Source organism: Amborella trichopoda, chromosome 1 (assembly GCF_054954075.1).
Source record: "Amborella trichopoda isolate Santa Cruz 75 chromosome 1, AtrichopodaSantaCruz75HAP2 v2.0, whole genome shotgun sequence".
Lineage (NCBI taxonomy): Eukaryota > Viridiplantae > Streptophyta > Magnoliopsida > Amborellales > Amborellaceae > Amborella > Amborella trichopoda.
This window is the reverse complement of record NC_142336.1, coordinates 60018930-60037674: the sequence shown is the minus strand read 5'-3', so window position 1 is coordinate 60037674 and position 18745 is coordinate 60018930. Positions and strand designations below refer to the sequence as shown.

At 35.5% G+C, this 18745-nt stretch overlaps 1 pseudogene across 1 annotated transcript; it reads left to right on the top strand.

Annotated features, from left to right (window-relative positions):
- The first annotated feature begins 1238 nt into the window (after nucleotides 1-1238).
- Nucleotides 1239-16792, top strand: LOC18440558 (citrate synthase, mitochondrial-like; annotated as a pseudogene). Its single transcript, XR_016043596.1, has 19 exons — nucleotides 1239-3053; nucleotides 4651-4707; nucleotides 5049-5090; nucleotides 6073-6138; nucleotides 6530-6595; nucleotides 7034-7147; nucleotides 7601-7664; nucleotides 8386-8468; nucleotides 10217-10266; nucleotides 10360-10437; nucleotides 12628-12756; nucleotides 12945-12987; nucleotides 13296-13382; nucleotides 14612-14713; nucleotides 14981-15087; nucleotides 15192-15242; nucleotides 15675-15748; nucleotides 16315-16366; nucleotides 16469-16792. The product of XR_016043596.1 is annotated as a citrate synthase, mitochondrial-like (transcript).
- Nucleotides 16793-18745: the final 1953 nt, after the last annotated feature.

The window sequence follows — 18745 nt, the reverse complement described above, 5'->3', positions numbered from 1 at the left end:
TACAATATACACCGTACAATTACATTGGTTATTGTAATTTTCACCTGAAAAATTGAGATATTTAATATTTTTGTTGCGACCTACTTTTATAAAGTAATTGGTAGTCAGATCTCAAGGCCCACAAAAACAACTTTTAATGTGTGTTTGATTAGTAGAGCAAGGGGTTATTATGACCTCAGTTTTCACCAACTTTGAAGGCAACGGGATAACATGAAAGCCGTTACTTCTTTAGTATGGGACCATTATCAAACGGGTGCAGTTGGCATACGGATGCATCCGTATGTGTAGAGGTAAGGTACACCTTCAAATTTTATCATGATATATAATTTTGATGTAAAATATTTTTAGGATTATCTCAAAATCTATTTCTATATCTAACTATAAAATTGTAAATTTCAAAAATGGTTAAAATCAAGTAGATCTATAAATATATGAAAATCTTGAAAATAGACGGTGTAGATAATATGTTGTAAAATGTACTATTTTTGAGACTTAAAATCTTTTTATTTTTCATGGTCATACATCTCGATGTTGAAATGATCAATTAAAGGGTTTTTCAACATTAAAACTACCTTTTCCAATGGATTTTTGACGTGCATCCGTAATTCTACATTGTAAGGTTGCAGCCTTATATAAACTTTTTCCTTATCAAATATGCCCTCGGATGGTGAGAATTCGGATTTGTGCAAAATAAACGGCAGTTTGATCATTTATGTTAAAAATTGGTCCACCTAGGTTTCACAATGGGCTGGGCGTTCGGCGATCGGCTGGCCCTAAATGAGTAGGGCGTAGGCCACATACTATGGTTTGAGGGCTGGGCTTGGGCCAGTCCACCAATTCAACCTGATGTAATCTTTTTTTTTTTGTAAAAAAATTGTGAAAAAATCTCAAAAATAGACTATCTAAGCAATTTACTCTCAAATTTACTTTTCCTAGCAACTTCCCTTAAAAAAAAAGAAAAAAAAAGTGAAAGTGGTATAAACGTTTTGAAGTGGTGGTGTGGCATTTTCAAAGGGCATTCCAGTGTTTTAAAGTGGCCGATCGACGTTTTGAACTACGGCAATGTACAAGTACGGTCCTGTGTTTCTTTTTATTAAGATGCAAAAATAATTTGTTAAATATGAAAAGGTATTTTTGTTAAAAAAATAAATTTTTTTAGTTGGAGGTAAATTCAATTTTTAGGGTTTTAGGCAATTTTCCCTTATTTTTTGCTCCACCATAAGTAGAAAGGCACGGCCGGGGGACGGCCTGGGCCCGCCCGTTGCGAACCTTAGCTTCGTGTTTCTCATGCCAACTAAAGTTTCAATGGTATTTTGCAGTTTGTGTTTCTCAGGCCAGCCCGAATTCAATAGACTTCTGCGTTAATCCAAATTCAATAGACTTCTGCGTTGGGTAGTGATTTCCTCCTACCATTTCGCGTTTCTCTTTTACCAGGCATAATCTCTCTCTCTACTTGTTTTTATATGAAGTATTGGGTTTCTTAAACTACTGTTCTCTGTCACCCTCTCTCTCTCTCTCTCGAGGTAAACTTCATATCAAATTTCCCTTTTATTAACTCTCTCTCTTTCATAGTTAGGATGAAATGCAAAATTTTTGGTTCTCTTAGTAGATTTATTATGTTTGTTTTGGCTGTTAGTTAATTATGTGCTAAAATTAAGTGTATCTCGGATTTTTTATGAGTTTTTTTTTCATTAGTTTTCTTTTAAATATTTAGCCTTAATGGGGTATTCCTTACACAAGTATTTATAATATGCTGCATTTGGACGGTTTGGATTTGTTTCTCCCATACTGATACCTGAAAATAATTTTAATGAAATGGTTATGATTTTTTCGAGGGAGAATTAGTATTATACAAATTGTTTTCCATTTGATTGATCTAATGGTTATTAAAAGGGCACTGGCCTAATAATGGCCCTATGATGCAGTGAAAAATTATGCTTCTCGTATTCAGCTTTTTTGTAGATTGTGCAGACTTTTCACATTGAATTTGACCCAGATCTCGGATGCTATGGTTCTAAACTCGTAAATGTTTGAGGCTATATGAAGTCGAAGGATTTCATATGTTGAACGCATTCTGTGTTGATATTGCTACTAGAATTTTAAATGGGAATTTTGGTTTTGTCTTTTCTGTGATTTGTGTCTATGTTATCCACATTCAATCTAATCAATTATTGTTCTTCACATATACTTCTGTTACGCGGATATGTGACATCCTTTGAATAACTGTTTTTTTGCAAACTTGATTTTCTTTTAGTACTTGATGATGGATTTAGGATTTATCTTTGGATTTATTTATCAGCTACAGCTGATGTTTACTCAGTTGTGAGGCATCTTGTGATTTAAAGCCATCTTAGTTCTCAAGTTGTTTCTAATGTTTTGAATCAGAATATCTTGACATGGTCTAGATACTCGTGTTGTGAAGAAGCTATTTTGTCTCGCATTTTGCTCCAAAAGTCAAGTATGCTCCACTATAGAGTCCTCACAATAATACCGCATAAACTTATTTACATGTTAGAGAATGGGAAGACATTGTGACTTGAATCACAAGTTGCTCTCTTTCTCTTTTTTGGTTTTATTTTGGGGGATAAATCCTTATGCGACTGTTTGGAATGCTCAACTTCACAGGGTTTCTCTCTCTTGTTTGTGGGAGGCCTGTTAGTAGTAACATATAGAGTAAGTCGCAGTTTGGTAAATACTAGAATTTCATGTTTGTAGCATGTTATTTCCTATTTGTGATGTTATTGTTTTGTCATGGTTACTTGGACATGTGAAGTGGATTATGTAGCGTAACATGCTTGAGGTGGGCAATCAGAATTGAAGTTTCATTTTTCTCATAAAGTGATCTGCCTCTTTGATTTCTTCTCTTCTTATAAGTACATAGCATTGATGTTGATGTTGTTTGAGCCATGAAGGAATATATACTGATGGTTATGCTTTAGTGATTGAGGTTAGTTGTTTCTTAATAATATTATGTTTCCATGAGGCAACGCATATTTCTTTTGATGGCTTTCTTCAGAGGTGTCTCTGCACTTTCAAAGCTTCGTTCTCGCATTGTAAGTAAAATTTGCTTCATTGTGTTTTATACTGAAGGTACTCTTATCCACCATCTGGATCCAAATGGACTCTTTTCTTTCTTTGGCTTAATTTTATCCGAGAGATTCCCTATATGTCTATGTCCTGAAATGCATGATCTATTCACCTTGAAATGTCAGATTATGCTATATTGGACCTTTGGTTGGTTAAGGTGTTGACTATTGCAAAAAATACATCCCCAAGTTCGAATCCTGCTGCTGAACTACCTTGCTATAGCTATATTTGTTTTTATGTTTTTGTTACAATGTATATCATCATCATCATCATCTGAGTCTTATCCCCACTATTTTGCGTCGGCTGCGTGAATCTTGTTCTGCCATTCCGCTCTATCAAGGGCCATGCCCTCAGTCCGACATAGTTCACCATATCTTTTCTCACTACTTCCATCCATGTCCTTTGGGTCATTCCCCTTGTCCTTTAGAGCCTTCTACTTGAGCCAAATCACGCCTTCTAGGTTGACGTTGCACATGACCAAACGGCCTAAGTCCACTTTCCCTTATTTTATTGCCTATTGGAGCTACCCCTACTTTCGCTTGAATGTATTCATTTCAAATTCTATCATTCCTTGTCTTGCCATTGTCCATGTCAACATCTTCATCTCTGATACACCCATTCTATGGATATATTGTTTCTAATGTATATAAAAACAAAGAGTCACATTTAAGAGTCCTTATTTGGCTAGCACTAAGGAGTCAATTTCCATAATTAATTGTAAAAGCATATATTTTTGTGCATTTAATCTCATCTCCACTACATTCATTCTATGGGTATATTGTTTTTTGTCCATCCAACATTCAGCCCCATAGAGCAAAGCTGGTCTCACAGCTGTCTTATAAGACTTGTCCTTCAGCTTCATTGATATGCGGCGATCACATAAAATTCCAATTGTACATCTCCATTTTGCCCATCCAGTTCTAATTCTGAGTGCGATAAGATGAGAGATAGTAGACTCAGGTGGATTGGCGATGTATGGTGCCAACCAAGTAAAACACCTGTTGGGAGGTTCGAGTTAGTTCAAGTGGAAGGACTTAAAAGGGCAAAGGGTAGGCCTAAAAAGACGTGGTTGGAAGTAGTTTGGAAAGATATGGGGACCTATGGCTTCACTTAGGATATGACCTTTAATAGAGCAGAATGGCGGACCAGGATTCGTGTAGCCGACCCCAATTAATTGGGAAAAGGTTATGTTGATGATGATGAATTTCATCCTTAATTGTTGTAGGAAAGCATTGTGGAAGAGAGCATATCATGAGCCATTGGCTTATGAAAACCTCAATCCGTGACTGCATTCACTGTCTGCTCCGTAGTTGGAGACTGACTGTACCTTGGCTAATGTCTTTGCGTGCTCCGCTACATCTAATCTCCACCATTGGATAGAGGGCAATGGAGGTGGATGCATGGACTACAGTTTTCAGTCTATTGGAGATTTGGAATATGCATTTGTCCCCATTATAAAAATCTGAAAATAATCTGTCGTTTTTAACATAAAAGCATGAATTGTTCTCTTCTCTTTACATCATCTGCGCCATCTAAAAGTGGTCTTCTTGATTTCAATTGCAGCAATCGAGTCTCAATGGTTCAGTTCGGTGGCTTCAGATGCAAAGTGCTTCTGACCTTGTATGGTTTAGTTATTTTACAGAACAAATTTTATCGCTCTTTGGGTGTGAATTTTGGATTTTTATCTATTTCAAAACAAACTACCTTTATGTATTGGTGAAATAACATTCCCTTTCACCATAGAGGTGAGGCTGTGTTGGTGTTCTTCACTGTTGCAAACCTTTTTTGAGATTTGGGTTATGCTATACTTCTAATCTTTGTGAATAATAGCTTAAATGCAATTAGATTTTCAAAAAAAAAGAGAGAGAATAGAAACTTGTTTTATATTTGTTTTCATTAATTTTTCTCTAACATATAAAATCAATACTGATTTTTCATGTTATTGTTTTCATCTCACGCAGGATCTTCATGCTCAGTTGAAGAACATCATCCCTGAGCAGCAGGTATGTGCTTATTCTTTGGCAATATTCGTCGGTTGCTGCTGGTAATTTGATACTTAATCATATATAAAATTGTGGCCCTTTTTCTAACTTGTCCAAATTACTGCTTTGATAAAAAGACCTTGATTAATATAAATCCCGTAAACTAAGGATGGAATTCATGACTTCTTGAAGAATAATGTTAAGGCTACCATCATGTGAGTCAAGCACTCAATAATTCTCAGGTCCTACTGGATATTCTCCCAACGTTGTATATTTTCTGTCTTTTTTGAGTCCTATGACAACCATAAGTATTTTTCCTTCGATTCCAAAGAACTTTGGTGTAAAATGTGAATAGGATTACAAGAGGTAGATGGTGTGTCTATTTCTTGTTCCCATGTCACTTGTTTGATAAATGATTTATTTTTCACTTTGTGATTGTTGAAGCTGATTGTGAGCTTCTATTTACTGTCAAAGGGACAAAAATGTTATAATGTGTAAAGGTCATGTTATTATGATGGAACTGGAGAATGATTGAACTGGAAAATACATTGTTTTCCCTCTGAATGATCCAGCAGCCCCTCTTTTCACTTAGAAAAATGATACACTTCCTCACTTTTTTAAGAGATCAATCTTCGGTAATACTGGAAACTTGGACACTTATTTGTAATCAATGAAAAAGTTGCACTCTTGAAACAACTTAAGATGTCCAACGCCCTTCCATAAGTGAAGGATTTTCTATGACTGCTCTATCTTTGGAACAACATGATCACTTTTGTTTTTTGTATAGGTTTTATTATTTCTTTACACTTAATTATCCTCTCTCTCTCTCTCTCTCTCTCTCTCTCTCTCTCTCTTTCTCTCACTCTTTCTCTCACTCTTTCTCTCACTCTTTCTCTCACTCTCTCCTCTTTTTTTTTTTTTGGGGGTATGGCTTATAGGATTTCTTTACACTTAATTATCCTCTTGTTTTTGTGGTCGCTCAGAGTTCTTCCTGTGAATGCAGGAGCGCCTAAAGAAACTGAAATCAGTGCATGGGAAGGTTTATCTTGGGAACATCACAGTAGACATGGTAGAAGGCAGTCCATACTCTTATGTGTTAAGATGAAAGGGATATTAACAAAACAGTGATGGAAAACCTGCATAATGTGCACTAGTTCTCCATTAACTTGGACTTTCATAGTAGTGGATGGATTGGTCATTCTCTCTAAATGATTCTTTTATAAAAGCATTTGCCTGGTAAATATATGATCAGGGGTAAAATACTCCTTTAGAAAAGACTGGTCTTCGATGTATCTTAACTTCCAAAGTTCTAGAGCACTGCTTCCATTTATGTAGGTGTTCCAGCATTGGTTTGATCTCAAACATCCCCCCCCTCTTCCCCCAAGACACCCACAGCAGATGTAAAACTGTGGGCACCCCTAAAGCTACTGAGTGATCATGCAACATCTTCTATTGTATAGGTGATTGGTGGAATGAGAGGAATGACAGGACTGCTATGGGAAACATCATTGCTTGATCCAGATGAGGTATATCAATCTACGATCCTGATCTGTACTTAAATTTATTGATTGATGTTAATATCCTTATGAAATAGTCAACTATATTCAAATAGACCATGGAACATTATACTCCATTGGGGTCATCACCATCCAATGAATTTGTAAGATGGAGATGGAGATAGAGTGGGACCCACAAGAACATGAGTCCATCATTTCAACAGATGGTGGTGGCCCAATGGACTATGATTTTTCATATGCTGTTACCCTGGTGGAGTACAGTTTTGCCTAGTATGCTTTCTGTATTGAAAATATTTGTGAAGCCTCTTGCAGCTATGAACTTGTGGTTGTTAGAGGTACTTATGGAATTTCCTTGTCACCTGTTGCTCAATTAATAGTTTTTCCTCTAATTACATAGGAGGAGTGCTTGTTTGAATCAAATGCTGACAATTTGTTCCAAATTCTTAGGGAATTCGTTTTAGGGGCCTCTCCATTCCAGAATGTCAGAAGGTGCTTCCTGCTGCAACACCTGGGGGTGAGCCATTGCCTGAGGGCCTGTTATGGCTCCTTTTGACTGGGAAGGTAATTATTTGCTTTTATGCTATTGATTTTTAGTTTTTTACACTAAAAAGAGGTTTTTGTTGTTGTTGTTGTTATTATTGGTAGGAAGGTTTTTATTGTTCTTGTCATCATATGTTAATTACTTTATCCTCTTGAATGTTTTGTTTTGTACTGATTCTGTGCTTCTTAAATGTCAAAATTTACCTGGCAAATAAATGCATATTTTAATTGAAATTATATTTTCATTGCTTGATTACCACATTGATAAATTGTCCAAATGATTTGATGATAAGAAGACTGTGATGATAGGCTAATTTTTCAGGATTCATAATGCCTTTTATCTGTTCCCCTTTCCTTCGCATAAATTTTGTCCTGAAACTTAAGACAATGTTTTGCAAACATATTTATTTTGCTTAAGTTTTCTGTGATAAATTTCTTTATTTACTGAGATACATGCATGCTTCTACATATCAGGTACCAAGTAAGGAGCAGGTTGATGCTTTGTCCAAAGACTTGCGAAGCCGTGCCAAGATTCCAGGTGCTGTTTGTATTTTTTCTTTTATAATTGGAGTTTTCTAGTTTTATTATTCTTTGTTATCGTCAAGATCATAAACCATTTTGCACTTCATGTTATATGGCCACTATTAGGGTGTCATTAGTTGTTAGAACTACTTGTTTAATATTATTCAGTTCTCTATTGGAACATTTGAACTTAAGTTTATGCAATACAAAGGAAGTGGTTCATTTTCTTTCTTTAGCTCGTGCAAATTGATGTAGGCTCATTAGCTCATGTAAATTGCCCATGCTGTTTTTCTTTTATAAAAAGAAGGGAAACGTAGCTCCATGGTTATTGTGGATCCAAACACGACCTCCATTCTCCCCTCGTTTTTGTGGTTCTGGTCTGTTTTTGCCCTTATCCTCTCCTCTTGTCTTTCTTCTGCTTGTATGATTCTCCTCTCTATGATAACTTGATGCAGATGTTTCCTTGTATCTGTTCAACAAAAATTGCATGTAATGTGCATGACATTTGGGCTGCTCGACTTCACATTAGATTCATAATGAAATTTTGTTACCTTCTTTCAAACTTATATGAATTACTTTTTGTAGTTGAGCTCACTTTAGCAAATTCTGAATGTATTATACTCATAATTTCTTTTCATCAACTTATTGTTGTAGATTTTGTTATGCTATTGCCATGAAGTTGTTTTACATATGAGCTCAAGGCATATTTTCTTTGACCATTGTATTTTGTTGTGCATATCATGTTTATAAAGCCATTACCTCTCTCCCTGAAAAAGCACACCCGATGACTCAGTTTGCAACTGGAGTAATGGCACTTCAGGTTATTGGTAAAGCTAACTTGTAAATTGATTTTCCTAATTTGTATTTGAGATTTTGCATGTGAGCATTAGTGCTTGATATACATCCAATGGCACAGTTTGCAAATGGAGTTATGGCACTTCAGGTTATTGATGAAGCTAACATGTAAATTGATTTTGGTAATTTGTATTTGAGATTGTGCATGTGAGCATTAATGTTTGAATATGCACCCACTTTAATGGTCAGTATGTGTCCTGGCATGTGGACGTCTATAAAGTAGATAATATGGTAATGGCGGCTTTCCTTCTTGGTCATCATCTAATAGTGATATGGTTCCATATGATTCTTTTGGGCAAACATCAGTTTGTGTCTATATTCCATTGATTCTTGTGTTTGGGTGCTGCACCCATGTCAGACATGTTTCACCAAACGTACTGGCACTGATTCTTTGTTATTCTTCTTCTTGTTCACTGAGCATTGACCACATCATTGATGTAGTCTTCAATCTTCTTTTTTGTTTTAAACATATTCATATGAACTTTGAAAACATGTATCGAATTCAGCTCAGGCATAATTGAGTTTTTTGGCTACTCATCATTAAGTAGAATATTAGCAAATATTGTTGGATTCTGTTATCTCTTTTTAATATAGCTGTGTTGTGGAATCCTATTCTTCATGGAATGGGGTATCCAATGCGTTGTACCCATGTCTCACTGGGTCAAGAATTCATGTCCATGCGACATTGCTTTATGTTGCTTATTATATTTCTACATTATTATTATAAGGCAATGTACTGTATGGAAGCAATCAAAGTTTCCTACAATTGTTTGACGTCAACCCACCTGTCAAATGTAACAGTGCAGGCTAGGGGTGTTTTTCTTCCGCTCGTTTGTCAGTCAGTTACAACTATAGGAAACTCAAGTGCTCACTTTGTAAATGAACCCTTTTATAGTGTGCTTTAATACCTTTTTATTATGTTGTTTAGATTTTCGTTGTTTTTGAAAATATTTTTTCTGAAGTTTAATTATCTCGTCATTAAATAAATTTAATATGCATTCTCAAAAAAAAAATAAATTAATATGTTTCTATTTTTATTCCCATGGACAAACTCGTCGGCCTGGCTTCATTCCCTGTACCATGCTAAAACATATTACAGTAAAGGAAGTAAATTTTATTTTTTTAGTCTGGCTTGAAGTTGAATACTTGGCTATCACCTTTAGTTCTAGTGAGTTTGTCTCAATCACTATCTTTTTAAAATTAGCTATGTACATTGTCCAATGAATGTCTCACTGTTAATGAGTGGGTGGTCAACTCAAGTGGTCATTATGGATGACATCCACTACTGAGGTGAATTGGGGTTGATCTGTGTTACCTGTCTGTTTTGTATTGATTTATCTACTTCCCATCTAGGCTCTCGGTGAGAGTTTAAACTGAAGGTTCTTATATGTTCTACTAAAACCTTAATCCTCTGTGAAAGAAAATTCCCTGAGTTGGCTCTTTTTTGCTTTATTTACTTTGAAACTGCTCATTTCTGTCCAAAGTACTCAATAAACATATTTGATGGATGGTCAAATATGTTATACTAAGGAACATGTTGATCTGCTAAACGGTCTGAGTCTTATTGTGATTTTCCCAACCCTTAACTACTCATGATGAGAACTAAGCATTATGGTGCCTCCATATCTTTCGAGTTCTTAGTTTTTCCTGATGTGAAACTATCTGAAGCAGCTACCCAAACTGTTTTTCTTGTTTTTTGTTTTCTCTTCTCAGGTTCAAAGTGAATTTCAAAAGGCATATGAAAAAGGAATATCAAAATCTCGGTAGGATTTAAGTGGTTTGTTGTGATGTTTGTTGTGATGTTTGTTTGTTGTAAAAAGAAAAATATGTTTTTTCATCAGTTGACTTTATTTTAGGTTTTGGTAGCCGATGTATGAGGATGCACTCAATTTGATCGCCCAATTACCCGTTGTTGCATCTTTCATTTATCGAAGGTGAATTTTTTAATTTTATGAGGTTTACTGCATACATCTTTTAAAATCCGTAATTCCGTTGTTTTCATTTTGTATGCGCTTTGAGAAACAACTTCTTTCAGTTGCTTTACTTAACATTTTGCATTAAATTAGTATGTTTAGGACTTGGTTGGCTGCATATGAGAATGAACTAGATAAGCTGTGGTTCTCCATCTAATCATTGGTTATTTGCCATTCATTTGAAGAAGTTTGCACTTGGGATCAAGTCTAAGTTTAGGGGCAGAAAGCACTTTGTCTTATTGATTGGGTTTGGGTTCAAATCCTCAACTTACTTTACCAGAAGCAAAGAAAGATGAAAAAGAGGTAAAGAGAAAACAAAGCAAGTTTTTCTGCCAACAAAAAACATTAATTTATTTTGCGGGAGATATCCATGAGAAGTTGCCCATCCTTCGAGGTCAATTGCTTCTTGAGTTCTGGGTATTGAACTTGTAGCTATGTGGAATTCACTTCTTTTGAAATTTCTATTATGGATATTATGGGTCGAACATGATTCCAAAGGTTTCACTAGTATTGTTTTAGGTTGGCATGGTTGGCTGTGATGACTAACTGCCATCTGCGATCGCTTTTAGTATAGGCTTTCCAGTCCACCTGCAATTTTCTGTATGGTTTTGAGTTTCTCTTTTGATGCAAGGAAATTTGAGGGAAACAGTAAAATCAACAAGAAACAAGCCAAACACAAGCACAAGTCGAAGTAACCTCGGGTTTCTTCTCCGTACCCCAAACTAGGTTTCCAAAGGCCTAAGATTTTTTCTTTTTCAATTTCAAAAAATCATGTGTAATTGACCCTCTCAAGGCCCCACACACCTTATATACTATAATTCAATGTTCAAGGACTTTACATATCTATACAATGGTTGAAATGACCTATATATCCAAACTTAAACTTAACTTTTGTAATGACAAGTTTACCCTCGTGAATAGTACCCGAGAATAGTACTCATGAATAGTACTTGTGAAAATAGTTTCCATGAAATAAACAAAAAAATATAAAAACCCTAGAATCCCTAAAAAACTAAAAACCTTAGAAATAAGCCCCAAAAGCAAACTATAATATACATCTTTTAAAGTTAAATAAATAAATAAAAGAACAATTTTTCCCTCCATTTTTTAATCATTTTGGCTTTGATATGAGTGATTCCGGCATATTTTGCATGAGTAATATGTGCGTAGGCATCTGGTCCCTTCCTTGAAAGCTGCCATTATTTTATACAAATGCTGTCTATTGAATCTCTTCTGGGGTTTGTTCAGGAAGAGAGAAGCTATCTTATTTTCTAATGCACTGGGGATTTGAAGTGGGAAAGTGAGATCGGTATTTGGTGGTGCATATTACCATGAGTGCTCTCTCTTGGGCTCTGATTAAGTAGGAGTTTGGAGGGGTGTGAAAGGGCAAAGCGGGCGCAGAATGGTTATAAATAGCAATGCCCCTCAAGTACAGTACGGGCCGTGCAAGGCCAAGAGTAACTAGAAATATAAGGGTTTAATTGTCATCTGTCTCCTTTTAACAGACCATTTATTTGTCTCCCTTGCTTATTAATGAGCACTTCCTTTACTTCTTGGGTTGCTCCAGCGATTCATAAAGGCTGTTTATTTCTGCATTTATTTGTAAATCACAAAAATGATTCCCCTCCGATATGAAGAAAACCTAGAAACATCTGCCCCCATATTCATTAATAGAAATACAAGAGCGTCCAAACAGGGTCAAAGCCTTTCAAATGATGAAGTAAGAAGTCTGCTCTATGGCCTGAGGATATTTTTGTCACCCTTCTTTAGTCTTCTGGTTGTCATCATGTTTCAAATCATTCTGTAACCCATGCATTTATTTTCTGGACCAGCTTATGTTTCAAATATCCATGTCTTTTACACCGTCTTTGATTAAATGTTGGCAACATTTATCACTACATGCTATTACACTTATTGGCTATGGTTTTAGTGCAAAACAGCACAACTTTGTCTGCAGTTTTCCCCATGCATTGAAAATCTTGTTTACACAGACAAAATAATTACAAATGCATGCTTTTTCTGTTCAGTTGTATGCTCCTCCTTTCTTATTATCTATGAATCTTAAATTTGGATTGCATTGCTCATGCAAACTGCCTCATTTATGGTCAGCATTTTCACTGGAGATAATTTTATTTCTTCTGAAATTTGAAGGATCTACAAGAATGGAGAAATGATTCCTGCAGATGATGGCCTGGACTATGGAGCAAATTTTTCGCACATGCTTGGGTTTGATAGTCCTAAAATGCATGAGTTGATGCGATTATATGTTACCATCCACACGTAGGTGCCTTTTTCTAGAAATTTTAGAGATGAATTTCATAGTAATATGGTGCATATTTTCTTATCCATTAATTATTATTTTATCTTTTCCCGAGTATTTATTATAATTTATAAATAGGCAATAATGCTAATATAGCGCTTGTAACCATTACATAAAATAGACAGTGTTTCTATGTTTAAATTTGCAGTGACCATGAAGTCGGAAATGTCAGTGCTCACTCTGCTCATCTGGTAATTAATCCTGACTATGAAAATGTTTTTTTTCCGTCTTATTTCTGCTTCTTTTATGCAGTTCTGCTTTGCTCATCTGACTTGTTGATTACAGAAAATACATTCTAACATAATCTCTCTCTCTCTCTCTCTCTCTCTCTCTCTCTCTCTCTTGTGTGCATACATTTGTGCGCTTGCATATTTGTGTGTGTAAAGCTAGTTTCTAGGCTCCATTGGTTTGCCTTCAGTCATTTATTCTACTATCTGCTTTAGGTAGAAAAGGTTCACTCTCCAATTAGCAATTTTTGTAACACTTGTCATTTATGCAGGTGGGTAGTGCTCTTTCAGATCTGTACCTTTCATTTGCGGCTGCATTGAATGGTTTAGCTGGGCCACTTCATGGGTTGGCTAATCAGGTAATGTGGCCTTCAAAATCTGATGTTTTGGTTGAAATTTGTTTTATGCTCCTTGGACTTGTTATAATTTCAATAGGTTATTTCTATGAAAATAAAGTTCCAGGCAAATGCACTACTGGCTTGTTGTGATAGTATTCTATTCTATCCTTGGCAAAAGGGAAACTTAATGAAATCTTATAAAGGTATTTTTAGTCACTTGAAGCAAGTGTTGGACCGTAATCTTGAGAACTGCCAACCAAACCAAGTCTTGGAACCATGGCTTGTACATTCCCATTCCAAGAATGTATCTTCCCAAAGCCTAATTTTACAACCAACCTGAACCTAAAGCCCCATAAATAAATAAATAAAATGTGCAGGATAGAATTTAAATTAAACTGGTGTAGTGCATTGCATAAGCATTTTCAATTTGCTTAGTATTGATGACATGTTTGAGTCAGCCTTGGTGAATAGAAATGCCATATGTGGTTGTGAAGGGAAACATGGCAAAGAGAAATTGCATTAACTTCCTGAAAGAAGTGGTAAGCAATTTCAATGTTTGATGCTATCAATGAAGTATCGGGTTTGTATGCAGTCTTTATTTCGTTAAAGTATGCACACTTGTCTGGTAATTTGATTGGGAGATGGTTCTATGACATTGATGCTTTGGTTAATATTGTTCACTTAAAAGGTTTGATTTGATCTGAAAGTGCACTTTCCAGGTTCTACGAAAGAAAAATCAGGAATTTTATTATGGGGAGTTGGGGACTCATGGATTAGTTAAATGCGTAGTTGCTGGAATGGGAAATGGGACTCATCCATGGTCTTATCTTTATATGTTTTCTTATGCATGCATTGCATCGAGTATTCCCATTTCTTTTCTACACTTGGATTCTTGTCACTCAATATAACTTTTTGGAATTCCAGTTTAGTGTGATGTGCTGTACATAATGTTAGTGCATTTCATTTTGTTCTTATATCCTGAATAAGTTTATACTCAAAATTAGGAATTTGTCTATTCATATATTCAGGATGAATCTCTTTTCCGTTGCACCTTTTCACTATCACCTGGTAAGATTTGAAGTTTTTAAATTTTTCTAAGGTTTTTAATTTTAGAAGCAAATTCGCTTTCGCGTTCACAAAACTCAATATAATTGAAGCTGAATTTGTTTGTTGATACTAAATTTTTGTATCTTTACTGATAATGGTGAATCATGTAATTGATTCTTTTAATCCACTTTTCTTGTCAACAGGAAGTTTTGCTGTGGATTAAGTCGGTGGTGGAGGAGTGTGGGGCAAACATAACAAAGGAACAGTTAAAGGACTATGTGTGGAAAACATTGAACTGTGGAAAGGTGGGTTACCACCACCTGGCTCCTATACCTGTTGTTTTTAATTGACTTGATAGAGATTGTGGTACATCCTTATCTGGTGGACTATAGAAAAAAACCTAGTCCATTGGGTTTATCACTATCAAGTGAATGATGGGGGATTATTTGTTCGATTAGACATTGATGATCCCACTGTGGTGGACTATCGTTTGTTGTAGTCCATTGCAGTATGGGCTTAAACTGAGTTCTTGATTTCTTCTGGGTCTGAAACCCAAATTTTTTTGTTTGCAGGTTGTTCCTGGTTTTGGGCATGGAGTTCTTCGCAAGATGATCCAAGATACACATGTCAGAGGGAGTTTGCTTTGAAGCACTTGCCTGATGATCCCCTTTTCCAGCTGGTTCATTTCTCAGACCTGCAATTATTTGTTCTGGGGATTGATTTTCTCCTGGAGAGCTCTTAGAATGATCTGAAATTGATTCATTTTATTATTTTCTTTTCTAGGTTTCGAAGCTTTATGAAGTTGTTCCTTCTATACTCACTGAGCTGGGGAAGGTAAGAGAAAGATTATGCGTAAAGAATGCAAAAATGAAATTTTCTTTTCGCCAAGGTAAAGGTAATGTTAAAGAAAAAATTAATCATTAAAAAGAACAATGCGGAAAGAAGACGACAAATGCAAAAGGAGAAAGGAGTGCGATAAAAAAATTGAAACCCAAAAGTTGTGCAGAAAGAACGGACAAAATCAATAAGAAGAGAGAAAATCATAGAGAGAGAGAGAGAGAGTCGACTGAAACAAGCTATTTCGACTTCACAAATTAACACACAATTCTCATATAACTAGATTTGGTTTTCACTTATTTTGAATACTTTCACTGTCACAAATTAACACACAATTCTCATATAAATAGATTTGGATTTCACTTATTTCAATTTTTTACCGAATTAGCGACTGCAGGACAAGATGAACAATTCAATATGCTTTTGCAGGTCAAGAACCCATGGCCCAATGTTGATGCTCATAGTGGAGTATTGCTCAACCATTTCGGATTGACTGAAGCCAGGTAAATCTAAACTGCCCCTCCCAAAACCAGAAATTCTATGATTCCAGATAGACAGAATTGCCCTTTTCATATATACCATTTTTATGAGCTAAAACTGTATCATGATTTTATAAGGATCCTATCATTTACAAGATCGCACTGTGGAGAATTTGATTTTCCTGTGTGTATGTCTTTGAGAGAGAGAGAGAGAGCTGCTAGAACTAATGTTACATGGACTTGACACGAGTGTTGGTGTCTGTCACGTATTAAAGTGTCTTGTACGTCTCTTAAAAAGGCCAGTACTGTAACAAACATCTGTAGTAACTCCTATTTTGTATATTGAATATATAAGTGACCTTTCCAATCTTTAATACTTACAAGAGGCTAGTGGAGCAGTAGACTGACATTCTTGTTCACTATGTCGCAAATTCAAGCCCAAAGCTTGAACCTTTTTGATATATTCAATATATTCTAATCCCACTCTATCTGGTGGTGTCGACGTGACACCGGCCCTTGGGTGGAGTGTCGTGGTAACACTTCCTAGTGCAATAGATTGATGACACACCATGAAATGACTGTCATGGCAGGTATTTCGCCGTTCTTTTTGGAGTCTCAAGAAGCATGGGAATCTGTTCACAGGTTTTCACTGCCCTCCCTCCCAATTTTTATTCCACAAGTTTTATACAATTGAATTTGTAAGAATATGATTTTCTTTGTTCTAATTCTTCATTGTGGTTGCAGTTGATATGGGATCGGGCTCTTGGATTGCCTCTTGAGAGGCCGAAAAGTGTGACAATGGACTGGCTAGAGAATTACTGCAAGAAAGTGGCATCCTAAGGCTTTGTTGTTATAATGTAATAATAATCCGGTGCATTGGTGCAATTTTCAAACAATTTTTGTGCGGCTGAAATGTTATTGATTTTTTTTTTTTGGAGTAATTGAAGACAAACAAGGAGGTTCCTTTAGGTTGCACGTTGCAGACATGGATACCTGATTTTCCTCTTCAAGACTGTAATTTGAACTTGTGTTCCTGTAATAACTCAGTGAAAACTGGATTTTACTCTCTCTCTTGCGCGCACACAGAAATTTGGTACCTTATTTTGGATATTTGTAAAATCTCTTCATCTCCATTTGTTAAATTTTCGTTTATTAGGTGGAGCCATGAGAACTCCGAGATTTATGTCTTGGTCTCTCCTGTCTTGCTCATTTTCTCTCTTGTTCCTCAATAAGTAGTCTTAATTTTTCTCATTCCTCAAAATTAGGCTTAAAATAGCTCAGAGTCGTTTTTTCATTTTGAATGCATTACTTACTTCAATCAACCCATAGTTAATATAGTGCCATGCGAACCATCATTTCATCATGGCAAAGCTACTGTGGAGATATAACATCAATAGTTTAAGACCACACCCACTAACTTGGTCCATAATAGTTTAAGACCACACCCGCTAACTTGGTCCATGGGGTGTGGTCAGGCTTTAAAGGCAACGTTAAATTCACCAGTTTAAGGTCTTTTATGATGATAAACTCTCCAAAAATTGACTTTTATGACGATAAACTCTCCCAAAATTGTATTGGCACAAGTAATATTCTTCTGGGAAGTCCCTAGGGACCATCTAACATGCTAAATATGATCCTCACTAGTAGAAATTTTCGAGATGTTTTTTGGGCATATTTAGGAATTGGGAAAACAATTTCCAAAGAATGTTTTCTCAAGAAATTCTCATTTCCTCATGTTTGCCAACATGTAAAATAAAAAATGCTGTAGCAAATGATGAACCATTAAGATCTGTCCATGTCCATGACAACTTAATGACTTTGTCTATATAGCAAATGTTTATTGGGATTCTTAATGCACCTTGCTTTGAAATAAATGAATCGCTATCATAATTTAATTATGGGATCGTATACAATGAGACTTTTTACCTCTAGTACAAGGAGGTCGCAATTACTTCTAATCATCCGATGTGAAATTTGGTAGTTTAGGTGCATCACAAAGTTTGAGAAAATCTCCTTTGAACTTTGAGAATAAATGTAGCTATCTAATTTTATATCCGGTGATCAAGATTAATTGTCACCTTATACCAAAGATGAATATTTTCATTGTATATTTTCTTTAATTATACATGCCAGGTTCACATCCTACAACTAAGAAATGCCCAAATTTGTCAAGTCAAATGACTTGCATACTTTTGATTAGAATCATAAAGATCGGACCAACTATTGAAACGGTGAGGGATTTAGACTAGTTAAAATCGGTTAGATCCGATTTTGAAAAAATATTAAGAAAAAATAAAATAGCAATTTAAAACATAAAATATATTATTTGGGTAGTCAGATAAGCCAAAACTCGTTAAACGTTGATTTTGATTAGTTATTGACTAAATTTGACTATTATTTTGAAGTAAAATAGCAAAGGCACTAGTCATGGTCCGCAACTGTTGGTTTAACTACTTGGTCCGGTCATGATAACATGCTTTGTAGCCAGTGCTTGCCACATTGGCTTACAAACGTCTTGCATGCTGCATATTTATGAGAATCATATTGAGAGAGAGATAGAGCCACTAAGAAAACACTGTTCATCGTACTTTATTTGGAGAGGTCTATCTTAATTGCTATCGTCCATCTCTTAATTTCTTTCATTAGTTCGAGTTTAATAGAGGATTTGACGTATAAAATTTGGTGTCAAAATAGTTTATAGAAAAAAATTAAAAATAAAATAGTGTAGAGACGTGACATTGTGATTGGAACATTCTTAGCTCTCTATTCAGAATAAACGGTTGGATAAGGGGAAATATATAAGTTTTATGTTGTAGAAAAGCATAGAAAGCTTATCAATTATAAATATAATTGCGTTACACTTGAGATGACTAGTGAGATTGCCCGTGATTGGAAAGACTTTGAAAAGCTAATAGCCGAGTGATAGGGTCGTGATGGAAAATACTAATTCTAGAGTGTTACTTCATTATTGAAAAGAACAAGAAGCGTAATTTTATATTGACAAGGCTTATATTGAAAAGA